Consider the following 15,104-nt stretch of genomic DNA (forward strand, 5'->3'; position numbering starts at 1 on the left):
TCATCATGAACCCATTATGATGTTGTCATGATGATGTTATCCTGAACCCATTATGATGTCATCATGAACCCATTGTGATGATGCCATTATGAACCTATTATGATGTAATCATGAACCCATTATGATGTCATCATGAACCCATTATGATGAAGAAGTCATCACGAACCCATTATGATGTCATCATGATGATGTCATCATGAACCTATTGTGATGATGTCATCATGAACCCATTATGATGTCATCACGATGATGTAATCACGAACACATTATGATGTCATCATGATGATGTCATCATGAACCCATTATGATGTCATCATGATGATGTCATCATGAACCGATTATGATGTCATCATGAACCCTTTATGATGATGAAGTCATCACGAACCCATTATGATGTCATCATGATGATGTCATCATGAACCTATTGTGATGATGTCATCATGAACCCACTATGATATCATCACGATGATGTCATCACGAACACATTATGATGTCATGATGATGTCATCACGGACCCATTATGATGTCATCATGATGATGTCATCACGAACCCATTATGATGTCATCATGATGATGTCATCACGAACCCATTATGATGTCATCATGACGATGTCATCACGAACCCATTATGATGCTGTAATCATGATCCCACTATGATTTCGTCATGATGATGTCATCATGAACCCATTGTAATAAAGTCACCACGAACCCATTATGATGTCATCATGATGATGTCATCATGAACCCATTATGATGTCATCATGAACCCTTTATGATGATGTCATCACGAACCCTTCATGATGTCGTCATGATAATGTCATCATAAACCCATTATGATGATGAAGTCATCATGAACCCATTATGATGTCATCATGATGATGTCATCATGAACCAATTGTGATGATGTCATCATGAACCCATTATGATCTTGCCATGATGATGTCAGGGAAACATGATGAAACAGGGAAACAGTGTATTTGCTTCATGTAATGTACCATTAAGCTTGCTGCTTGTACTGCTCTAATTACACATGAAACCAAGAAAACACTTAGAGAACACGGTCATTGAACCAACTACCCCTCGCATGCTAAGCGAGCACACCACCATTTGAACTAAATTCCCTTTGTATTCTACAGTTATTCGTGAAGTTGAAAAATCTGTGGGAAAGCATAGGGTCTATATAGTTTGTTTCCCTCCAATTTATAGCCAGCGTTCAGCACAACATTATTGAAAATTTATGAAGTATAAATAAAGTAACTGGAGAATGCGGGCATCGATCCCGCTACCTCTCGCATGCAAAGCGAGCGCTCTACTGTTTGAGCTAATTCCCCTACATAGAGTGGCCTGTTTTAGGTGAAACAGGGAAACAGTGTATTTGCTGCATGTAATGTACTGATGGGCTTGCTGCATGTACTGTTCTAATTACACATGAAACCAAGAAAACACTTGAAAAGCACATGAAAAATCTGTGGGAAATCATAAGGTCTATATAGTTTGTTTCCCTCCAATTTATTGCCAGCATACGGTCTATATAGTTTGTTTCCCTCCAATTTATTGCCAGCGTTAAGCACAACATTATTGAAAATTTATAAAGTATAAATAAAGCAACTGGAGAACGCGGGCATCGATCCCGCTACCTCTCCCATGCAAAGCGAGCGCTCTACCGTTTGAGCTAATTCCCCTACACTGAGTTCATTGTTTTAGGTGAAACAGGGAAACAGTGTATTTGCTGCATGCAATGTACTGATGGGCTTACTGCATGTACTGCCCAAATTACACATGAAACCAAGAAAACACTTGAAAAGCACATGTAAAATCTGTGGGAAAGCATAAGGTCTATATAGTTTGTTTCCCTCCAATTTATTGCCAGCGTGTCATCATGAACCCATTATGGTGATGAAGACATCACGAACCCATTATGATGTCATCATGATGTCATCATGAACCCATTATGATGATGTCATCATGAACCCATTATGATGTTGTCATGATGATGTTATCCTGAACCCATTATGATTTCATCATGAACCCATTGTGATGATGTCATCATGAACCTATTATGATGTCATCATGAACCCATTATGATGTCATCATGAACCCATTATGATGATGAAGTCATCACGAACCCATTATGATGTCATCATGATGATGTCATCATGAACCTATTGTGATGATGTCATCATGAACCCATTATGATGTCATCACGATGATGTCATCACGAACACATTATGATGTCATCATGATGATGTCATCATGAACCCATTATGATGTCATCATGATGATGTCATCATGAACCGATTATGATGTCATCATGAACCCTTTATGATGATGAAGTCATCACGAACCCATTATGATGTCATCATGATGATGTCATCATGAACCTATTGTGATGATGTCATCATGAACCCACTATGATATCATCACGATGATGTCATCACGAACACATTATGATGTCATGATGATGTCATCACGGACCCATTATGATGTCATCATGATGATGTCATCACGAACCCATTATGATGTCATCATGATGATGTCATCACGAACCCATTATGATGTCATCATGATGATGTCATCACGAACCCATTATGATGCTGTTATCATGATCCCACTATGATTTCGTCATGATGATGTCATCATGAACCCATTGTAATGAAGTCACCACGAACCCATTATGATGTCATCATGATGATGTCATCATGAACCCATTATGATGTCATCATGAACCCTTTATGATGATGTCATCACGAACCCTTCATGATGTCGTCATGATAATGTCATCATAAACCCATTATGATGATGAAGTCATCATGAACCCATTATGATGTCATCATGATGATGTCATCATGAACCCATTGTGATGATGTCATCATGAACCCATTATGATATTGCCATGATGATGTCAGGGAAACATGATGAAACAGGGAAACAGTGTATTTGCTTCATGTAATGTACCATTAAGCTTGCTGCTTGTACTGCTCTAATTACACATGAAACCAAGAAAACACTTAGAGAACACGGTCATTGAACCAACTACCCCTCGCATGCTAAGCGAGCACACCACCATTTGAACTAAATCCCCTTTGTATTCTACAGTTATTCGTGAAGTTGAAAAATCTGTGGGAAAGCATAGGGTCTATATAGTTTGTTTCCCTCCAATTTATTGCCAGCGTTAAGCACAACATTATTGAAAATTTATAAAGTATAAATAAAGTAACTGGAGAATGCGGGCATTGATCCCACTACCTCTCGCATGCGAAGCGAGCGCTCTACCATTTGAGCTAATTCCCCTACACTGAGTCCATTGTTTTAGGTCAAACAGGGAAACAGTGTATTTGCTGCATGTAATGTACTGATGGGCTTACTGCATGTACTGCTCAAATTACACATGAAACCAAGAAAACACTTGAAAAGCACATGTAAAATCTGTGGGAAAGCATAAGGTCTATATAGTTTGTTTCCCTCCAATTTATTGCCAGCGTGTCATCATGAACCCATTATGGTGATGAAGACATCACGAAACCATTATGATGTCATCATGATGTCATCATGAACCCATTATGATGATGTCATCATGAACCCATTATGATGTTGTCATGATGATGTTATCCTGAACCCATTATGATGTCATCATGAACCCATTGTGATGATGCCATTATGAACCTATTATGATGTCATCATGAACCCATTATGATGTCATCATGAACCCATTATGATGATGAAGTCATCACGAACCCATTATGATGTCATCATGATGATGTCATCATGAACCTATTGTGATGATGTCATCATGAACCCATTATGATGTCATCACGATGATGTAATCACGAACACATTATGATGTCATCATGATGATGTCATCATGAACCCATTATGATGTCATCATGATGATGTCATCATGAACCGATTATGATGTCATCATGAACCCTTTATGATGATGAAGTCATCACGAACCCATTATGATGTCATCATGATGATGTCATCATGAACCTATTGTGATGATGTCATCATGAACCCACTATGATATCATCACGATGATGTCATCACGAACACATTATGATGTCATGATGATGTCATCACGGACCCATTATGATGTCATCATGATGATGTCATCACGAACCCATTATGATGTCATCATGATGATGTCATCACGAACCCATTATGATGTCATCATGATGATGTCATCACGAACCCATTATGATGCTGTTATCATGATCCCACTATGATTTCGTCATGATGATGTCATCATGAACCCATTGTAATGAAGTCACCACGAACCCATTATGATGTCATCATGATGATGTCATCATGAACCCATTATGATGTCATCATGAACCCTTTATGATGATGTCATCACGAACCCTTCATGATGTCGTCATGATAATGTCATCATAAACCCATTATGATGATGAAGTCATCATGAACCCATTATGATGTCATCATGATGATGTCATCATGAACCCATTGTGATGATGTCATCATGAACCCATTATGATATTGCCATGATGATGTCAGGGAAACATGATGAAACAGGGAAACAGTGTATTTGCTTCATGTAATGTACCATTAAGCTTGCTGCTTGTACTGCTCTAATTACACATGAAACCAAGAAAACACTTAGAGAACACGGTCATTGAACCAACTACCCCTCGCATGCTAAGCGAGCACACCACCATTTGAACTAAATCCCCTTTGTATTCTACAGTTATTCGTGAAGTTGAAAAATCTGTGGGAAAGCATAGGGTCTATATAGTTTGTTTCCCTCCAATTTATTGCCAGCGTTAAGCACAACATTATTGAAAATTTATAAAGTATAAATAAAGTAACTGGAGAATGCGGGCATCGATCCCGCTACCTCTCGCATGCTAAGCGAGCGTTCTACCATTTGAGCTAATTCCCCTACATAGAGTGGCATGTTTTAGGTGAAACAGGGAAACAGTGTATTTGCTGCATGTAATGTACTGATGGGCTTGCTGCATGTACTGTTCTAATTACACATGAAACCAAGAAAACACTTGAAAAGCACATGAAAAGTCTGTGGGAAATCATAAGGTCTATATAGTTTGTTTCCCTCCAATTTATTGCCATCATAAGGTCTATATAGTTTGTTTCCCTCCAATTTATTGCCAGTGTTAAGCACAACATTATTGAAAATTTATAAAGTATAAATAAAGTAACTGGAGAATGCGGGCATCGATCCCGCTACCTCTCGCATGCTAAGCGAGCGCTCTACTATTTGAGCTAATTCCCCTACACTGAGTCCATTGTTTTAGGTGAAACAGGGAAACAGTGTATTTGCTGCATGCAATGTACTGATGGGCTTACTGCATGTACTGCCCAAATTACACATGAAACCAAGAAAACACTTGAAAAGCACATGTAAAATCTGTGGGAAAGCATAAGGTCTATATAGTTTGTTTCCCTCCAATTTATTGCCAGCGTGTCATCATGAACCCATTATGGTGATGAAGACATCACGAACCCATTATGATGTCATCATGATGTCATCATGAACCCATTATGATGATGTCATCATGAACCCATTATGATGTTGTCATGATGATGTTATCCTGAACCCATTATGATGTCATCATGAACCCATTGTGATGATGCCATTATGAACCTATTATGATGTAATCATGAACCCATTATGATGTCATCATGAACCCATTATGATGAAGAAGTCATCACGAACCCATTATGATGTCATCATGATGATGTCATCATGAACCTATTGTGATGATGTCATCATGATCCCATTATGATGTCATCACGATGATGTCATCACGAACACATTATGATGTCATCATGATCATGTCATCATGAACCCATTATGATGTCATCATGATGATGTCATCATGAACCGATTATGATGTCATCATGAACCCTTTATGATGATGAAGTCATCACGAACCCATTATGATGTCATCATGATGATGTCATCATGAACCTATTGTGATGATGTCATCATGAACCCACTATGATATCATCACGATGATGTCATCACGAACACATTATGATGTCATGATGATGTCATCACGGACCCATTCTGATGTCATCATGATGATGTCATCACGAACCCATTATGATGTCATCATGATGATGTCATCACGAACCCATTATGATGTCATCATGATGATGTCATCACGAACCCATTATGATGCTGTAATCATGATCCCACTATGATTTCGTCATGATGATGTCATCATGAACCCATTGTAATGAAGTCACCACGAACCCATTATGATGTCATCATGATGATGTCATCATGAACCCATTATGATGTCATCATGAACCCTTTATGATGATGTCATCACGAACCCTTCATGATGTCGTCATGATAATGTCATCATAAACCCATTATGATGATGAAGTCATCATGAACCCATTATGATGTCATCATGATGATGTCATCATGAACCCATTGTGATGATGTCATCATGAACCCATTATGATCTTGCCATGATGATGTCAGGGAAACATGATGAAACAGGGAAACAGTGTATTTGATTCATGTAATGTACCATTAAGCTTGCTGCTTGTACTGCTCTAATTACACATGAAACCAAGAAAACACTTAGAGAACACGGTCATTGAACCAACTACCCCTCGCATGCTAAGCGAGCACACCACCATTTGAACTAAATTCCCTTTGTATTCTACAGTTATTCGTGAAGTTGAAAAATCTGTGGGAAAGCATAGGGTCTATATAGTTTGTTTCCCTCCAATTTATAGCCAGCGTTCAGCACAACATTATTGAAAATTTATGAAGTATAAATAAAGTAACTGGAGAATGCGGGCATCGATCCCGCTACCTCTCGCATGCAAAGCGAGCGCTCTACCGTTTGAGCTAATTCCCCTACATAGAGTGGCATGTTTTAGGTGAAACAGGGAAACAGTGTATTTGCTGCATGTAATGTACTGATGGGCTTGCTGCATGTACTGTTCTAATTACACATGAAACCAAGAAAACACTTGAAAAGCACATGAAAAGTCTGTGGGAAATCATAAGGTCTATATAGTTTGTTTCCCTCCAATTTATTGCCAGCATACGGTCTATATAGTTTGTTTCCCTCCAATTTATTGCCAGCGTTAAGCACAACATTATTGAAAATTTATAAAGTATAAATAAAGCAACTGGAGAACGCGGGCATCGATCCCGCTACCTCTCCCATGCAAAGCGAGCGCTCTACCGTTTGAGCTAATTCCCCTACACTGAGTTCATTGTTTTAGGTGAAACAGGGAAACAGTGTATTTGCTGCATGCAATGTACTGATGGGCTTACTGCATGTACTGCCCAAATTACACATGAAACCAAGAAAACACTTGAAAAGCACATGTAAAATCTGTGGGAAAGCATAAGGTCTATATAGTTTGTTTCCCTCCAATTTATTGCCAGCGTGTCATCATGAACCCATTATGGTGATGAAGACATCACGAACCCATTATGATGTCATCATGATGTCATCATGAACCCATTATGATGATGTCATCATGAACCCATTATGATGTTGTCATGATGATGTTATCCTGAACCCATTATGATTTCATCATGAACCCATTGTGATGATGTCATCATGAACCTATTATGATGTCATCATGAACCCATTATGATGTCATCATGAACCCATTATGATGATGAAGTCATCACGAACCCATTATGATGTCATCATGATGATGTCATCATGAACCTATTGTGATGATGTCATCATGAACCCATTATGATGTCATCACGATGATGTCATCACGAACACATTATGATGTCATCATGATGATGTCATCATGAACCCATTATGATGTCATCATGATGATGTCATCATGAACCGATTATGATGTCATCATGAACCCTTTATGATGATGAAGTCATCACGAACCCATTATGATGTCATCATGATGATGTCATCATGAACCTATTGTGATGATGTCATCATGAACCCACTATGATATCATCACGATGATGTCATCACGAACACATTATGATGTCATGATGATGTCATCACGGACCCATTATGATGTCATCATGATGATGTCATCACGAACCCATTATGATGTCATCATGATGATGTCATCACGAACCCATTATGATGTCATCATGATGATGTCATCACGAACCCATTATGATGCTGTTATCATGATCCCACTATGATTTCGTCATGATGATGTCATCATGAACCCATTGTAATGAAGTCACCACGAACCCATTATGATGTCATCATGATGATGTCATCATGAACCCATTATGATGTCATCATGAACCCTTTATGATGATGTCATCACGAACCCTTCATGATGTCGTCATGATAATGTCATCATAAACCCATTATGATGATGAAGTCATCATGAACCCATTATGATGTCATCATGATGATGTCATCATGAACCCATTGTGATGATGTCATCATGAACCCATTATGATATTGCCATGATGATGTCAGGGAAACATGATGAAACAGGGAAACAGTGTATTTGCTTCATGTAATGTACCATTAAGCTTGCTGCTTGTACTGCTCTAATTACACATGAAACCAAGAAAACACTTAGAGAACACGGTCATTGAACCAACTACCCCTCGCATGCTAAGCGAGCACACCACCATTTGAACTAAATCCCCTTTGTATTCTACAGTTATTCGTGAAGTTGAAAAATCTGTGGGAAAGCATAGGGTCTATATAGTTTGTTTCCCTCCAATGTATTGCCAGCGTTAAGCACAACATTATTGAAAATTTATAAAGTATAAATAAAGTAACTGAAGAATGCGGGCATTGATCCCACTACCTCTCGCATGCGAAGCGAGCGCTCTACCATTTGAGCTAATTCCCCTACACCGAGTCCATTGTTTTAGGTCAAACAGGGAAACAGTGTATTTGCTGCATGTAATGTACTGATGGGCTTACTGCATGTACTGCTCAAATTACACATGAAACCAAGAAAACACTTGAAAAGCACATGTAAAATCTGTGGGAAAGCATAAGGTCTATATAGTTTGTTTCCCTCCAATTTATTGCCAGCGTGTCATCATGAACCCATTATGGTGATGAAGACATCACGAAACCATTATGATGTCATCATGATGTCATCATGAACCCATTATGATGATGTCATCATGAACCCATTATGATGTTGTCATGATGATGTTATCCTGAACCCATTATGATGTCATCATGAACCCATTGTGATGATGCCATTATGAACCTATTATGATGTCATCATGAACCCATTATGATGTCATCATGAACCCATTATGATGATGAAGTCATCACGAACCCATTATGATGTCATCATGATGATGTCATCATGAACCTATTGTGATGATGTCATCATGAACCCATTATGATGTCATCACGATGATGTCATCACGAACACATTATGATGTCATCATGATGATGTCATCATGAACCCATTATGATGTCATCATGATCATGTCATCATGAACCGATTATGATGTCATCATGAACCCTTTATGATGATGAAGTCATCACGAACCCATTATGATGTCATCATGATGATGTCATCATGAACCTATTGTGATGATGTCATCATGAACCCACTATGATATCATCACGATGATGTCATCACGAACACATTATGATGTCATGATGATGTCATCACGGACCCATTATGATGTCATCATGATGATGTCATCACGAACCCATTATGATGTCATCATGATGATGTCATCACGAACCCATTATGATGTCATCATGATGATGTCATCACGAACCCATTATGATGCTGTTATCATGATCCCACTATGATTTCGTCATGATGATGTCATCATGAACCCATTGTAATGAAGTCACCACGAACCCATTATGATGTCATCATGATGATGTCATCATGAACCCATTATGATGTCATCATGAACCCTTTATGATGATGTCATCACGAACCCTTCATGATGTCGTCATGATAATGTCATCATAAACCCATTATGATGATGAAGTCATCATGAACACATTATGATGTCATCATGATGATGTCATCATGAACCCATTGTGATGATGTCATCATGAACCCATTATGATATTGCCATGATGATGTCAGGGAAACATGATGAAACAGGGAAACAGTGTATTTGCTTCATGTAATGTACCATTAAGCTTGCTGCTTGTACTGCTCTAATTACACATGAAACCAAGAAAACACTTAGAGAACACGGTCATTGAACCAACTACCCCTCGCATGCTAAGCGAGCACACCACCATTTGAACTAAATCCCCTTTGTATTCTACAGTTATTCGTGAAGTTGAAAAATCTGTGGGAAAGCATAGGGTCTATATAGTTTGTTTCCCTCCAATTTATTGCCAGCGTTAAGCACAACATTATTGAAAATTTATAAAGTATAAATAAAGTAACTGGAGAATGCGGGCATCGATCCCGCTACCTCTCGCATGCTAAGCGAGCGTTCTACCATTTGAGCTAATTCCCCTACATAGAGTGGCATGTTTTAGGTGAAACAGGGAAACAGTGTATTTGCTGCATGTAATGTACTGATGGGCTTGCTGCATGTACTGTTCTAATTACACATGAAACCAAGAAAACACTTGAAAAGCACATGAAAAATCTGTGGGAAATCATAAGGTCTATATAGTTTGTTTCCCTCCAATTTATTGCTAGCATACGGTCTATATAGTTTGTTTCCCTCCAATTTATTGCCAGCGTTAAGCACAACATTATTGAAAATTTATAAAGTATAAATAAAGTAACTGGAGAATGCGGACATTGATCCCACTACCTCTCGCATGCGAAGCGAGCGCTCTACCATTTGAGCTAATTCCCCTACACTGAGTCCATTGTTTTAGGTCAAACAGGGAAACAGTGTATTTGCTGCATGTAATGTACTGATGGGCTTACTGCATGTACTGCTCAAATTACACATGAAACCAAGAAAACACTTGAAAAGCACATGTAAAATCTGTGGGAAAGCATAAGGTCTATATAGTTTGTTTCCCTCCAATTTATTGCCAGCGTGTCATCATGAACCCATTATGGTGATGAAGACATCACGAAACCATTATGATGTCATCATGATGTCATCATGAACCCATTATGATGATGTCATCATGAACCCATTATGATGTTGTCATGATGATGTTATCCTGAACCCATTATGATGTCATCATTAACCCATTGTGATGATGTCATCATGAACCTATAATGATGTCATCATGAACCCATTATGATGTCATCATGAACCCATTATGATGATGAAGTCATCACGAACCCATTATGATGTCATCATGATGATGTCATCATGAACCTATTGTGATGATGTCATCATGAACCCATTATGATGTCATCACGATGATGTCATCACGAACACATTATGATGTCATCATGATGATGTCATCATGAACCCATTATGATGTCATCATGATGATGTCATCATGAACCGATTATGATGTCATCATGAACCCTTTATGATGATGAAGTCATCACGAACCCATTATGATGTCATCATGATGATGTCATCATGAGCCTATTGTGATGATGTCATCATGAACCCACTATGATATCATCACGATGATGTCATCACGAACACATTATGATGTCATGATGATGTCATCACGGACCCATTATGATGTCATCATGATGATGTCATCACGAACCCATTATGATGTCATCATGATGATGTCATCACGAACCCATTATGATGTCATCATGATGATGTCATCACGAACCCATTATGATGCTGTAATCATGATCCCACTATGATTTCGTCATGATGATGTCATCATGAACCCATTGTAATGAAGTCACCACGAACCCATTATGATGTCATCATGATGATGTCATCATGAACCCATTATGATGTCATCATGAACCCTTTATGATGATGTCATCACGAACCCTTCATGATGTCGTCATGATAATGTCATCATAAACCCATTATGATGATGAAGTCATCATGAACCCATTATGATGTCATCATGATGATGTCATCATGAACCCATTGTGATGATGTCATCATGAACCCATTATGATATTGCCATGATGATGTCAGGGAAACATGATGAAACAGGGAAACAGTGTATTTGCTTCATGTAATGTACCATTAAGCTTGCTGCTTGTACTGCTCTAATTACACATGAAACCAAGAAAACACTTAGAGAACACGGTCATTGAACCAACTACCCCTCGCATGCTAAGCGAGCACACCACCATTTGAACTAAATCCCCTTTGTATTCTACAGTTATTCGTGAAGTTGAAAAATCTGTGGGAAAGCATAGGGTCTATATAGTTTGTTTCCCTCCAATTTATTGCCAGCGTTAAGCACAACATTATTGAAAATTTATAAAGTATAAATAAAGTAACTGGAGAACGCGGGCATCGATCCCGCTACCTCTCGCATGCAAAGCGAGCGCTCTACCATTTGAGCTAATTCCCCTACATAGAGTGGCATGTTTTAGGTGAAACAGGGAAACAGTGTATTTGCTGCATGTAATGTACTGATGGGCTTGCTGCATGTACTGTTCTAATTACACATGAAACCAAGAAAACACTTGAAAAGCACATGAAAAATCTGTGGGAAATCATAAGGTCTATATAGTTTGTTTCCCTCCAATTTATTGCCAGCATACGATCTATATAGTTTGTTTCCCTACAATTTATTGCCAGCGTTAAGCACAACATTATTGAAAATTTATAAAGTATAAATAAAGTAACTGGAGAATGCGGGCATCGATCCCGCTACCTCTCGCATGCAAAGCGAGCGCTCTACCGTTTGAGCTAATTCCCCTACACTGAGTTCATTGTTTTAGGTGAAACAGGGAAACAGTGTATTTGCTGCATGCAATGTACTGATGGGCTTACTGCATGTACTGCCCAAATTACACATGAAACCAAGAAAACACTTGAAAAGCACATGTAAAATCTGTGGGAAAGCATAAGGTCTATATAGTTTGTTTCCCTCCAATTTATTGCCAGCGTGTCATCATGAATCCATTATGGTGATGAAGACATCACGAACCCATTATGATGTCATCATGATGTCATCATGAACCCATTATGATGATGTCATCATGAACCCATTATGATGTTGTCATGATGATGTTATCCTGAACCCATTATGATGTCATCATGAACCCATTGTGATGATGTCATCATGAACCTATTATGATGTCATCATGAACCCATTATGATGTCATCATGAACCCATTATGATGATGAAGTCATCACGAACCCATTATGATGTCATCATGATGATGTCATCATGAACCTATTGTGATGATGTCATCATGAACCCATTATGATGTCATCACGATGATGTCATCACGAACACATTATGATGTCATCATGATGATGTCATCATGAACCCATTATGATGTCATCATGATGATGTCATCATGAACCGATTATGATGTCATCATGAACCCTTTATGATGATGAAGTCATCACGAACCCATTATGATGTCATCATGATGATGTCATCATGAGCCTATTGTGATGATGTCATCATGAACCCACTATGATATCATCACGATGATGTCATCACGAACACATTATGATGTCATGATGATGTCATCACGGACCCATTATGATGTCATCATGATGATGTCATCACGAACCCATTATGATGTCATCATGATGATGTCATCACGAACCCATTATGATGTCATCATGATGATGTCATCACGAACCCATTATGATGCTGTAATCATGATCCCACTATGATTTCGTCATGATGATGTCATCATGAACCCATTGTAATGAAGTCACCACGAACCCATTATGATGTCATCATGATGATGTCATCATGAACCCATTATGATGTCATCATGAACCCTTTATGATGATGTCATCACGAACCCTTCATGATGTCGTCATGATAATGTCATCATAAACCCATTATGATGATGAAGTCATCATGAACCCATTATGATGTCATCATGATGATGTCATCATGAACCCATTGTGATGATGTCATCATGAACCCATTATGATATTGCCATGATGATGTCAGGGAAACATGATGAAACAGGGAAACAGTGTATTTGCTTCATGTAATGTACCATTAAGCTTGCTGCTTGTACTGCTCTAATTACACATGAAACCAAGAAAACACTTAGAGAACACGGTCATTGAACCAACTACCCCTCGCATGCTAAGCGAGCACACCACCATTTGAACTAAATCCCCTTTGTATTCTACAGTTATTCGTGAAGTTGAAAAATCTGTGGGAAAGCATAGGGTCTATATAGTTTGTTTCCCTCCAATTTATTGCCAGCGTTAAGCACAACATTATTGAAAATTTATAAAGTATAAATAAAGTAACTGGAGAACGCGGGCATCGATCCCGCTACCTCTCGCATGCTAAGCGAGCGTTCTACCATTTGAGCTAATTCCCCTACATAGAGTGGCATGTTTTAGGTGAAACAGGGAAACAGTGTATTTGCTGCATGTAATGTACTGATGGGCTTGCTGCATGTACTGTTCTAATTACACATGAAACCAAGAAAACACTTGAAAAGCACATGAAAAATCTGTGGGAAATCATAAGGTCTATATAGTTTGTTTCCCTCCAATTTATTGCCAGCATACGGTCTATATAGTTTGTTTCCCTCCAATTTATTGCCAGCGTTAAGCACAACATTATTGAAAATTTATAAAGTATAAATAAAGTAACTGGCGAATGCGGGCATTGATCCCACTACATCTCGCATGCGAAGCGAGCGCTCTACCATTTGAGCTAATTCCCCTACACTGAGTCCATTGTTTTAGGTGAAACAGGGAAACAGTGTATTTGCTGCATGTAATGTACTGATGGGCTTACTGCATGTACTGCTCAAATTACACATGAAACCAAGAAAACACTTGAAAAGCACATGTAAAATCTGTGGGAAAGCATAAGGTCTATATAGTTTGTTTCCCTCCAATTTATTGCCAGCGTGTCATCATGAACCCATTATGGTGATGAAGACATCACGAAACCATTATGATGTCATCATGATGTCATCATGAACCCATTATGATGATGTCATCATGAACCCATTATGATGTTGTCATGATGATGTTATCCTGAACCCATTATGATGTCATCATGAACCCATTGTGATGATGTCATCATGAACCTATTATGATGTCATCATGAACCCATTATGAT

General features: G+C 38.5%; 2 non-coding genes across 2 annotated transcripts; both read right to left on the minus strand.

Annotated features, from left to right (window-relative positions):
* Positions 1-6,787: 6,787 nt before the first annotated feature.
* TRNAA-UGC (transfer RNA alanine (anticodon UGC)) lies at positions 6,788-6,860 on the minus strand. Its single transcript has one exon. It is a non-coding gene; the product is annotated as a tRNA-Ala (tRNA).
* Positions 6,861-12,667: 5,807 nt separating this feature from the next.
* Positions 12,668-12,740, minus strand: TRNAA-UGC (transfer RNA alanine (anticodon UGC)). The gene has a single exon. It is a non-coding gene; the product is annotated as a tRNA-Ala (tRNA).
* Positions 12,741-15,104: the final 2,364 nt, after the last annotated feature.

The sequence above is a fragment of the Spea bombifrons genome, chromosome 5 (assembly GCF_027358695.1).
Source record: "Spea bombifrons isolate aSpeBom1 chromosome 5, aSpeBom1.2.pri, whole genome shotgun sequence".
Classification (NCBI taxonomy): Eukaryota; Metazoa; Chordata; class Amphibia; order Anura; family Pelobatidae; genus Spea; species Spea bombifrons.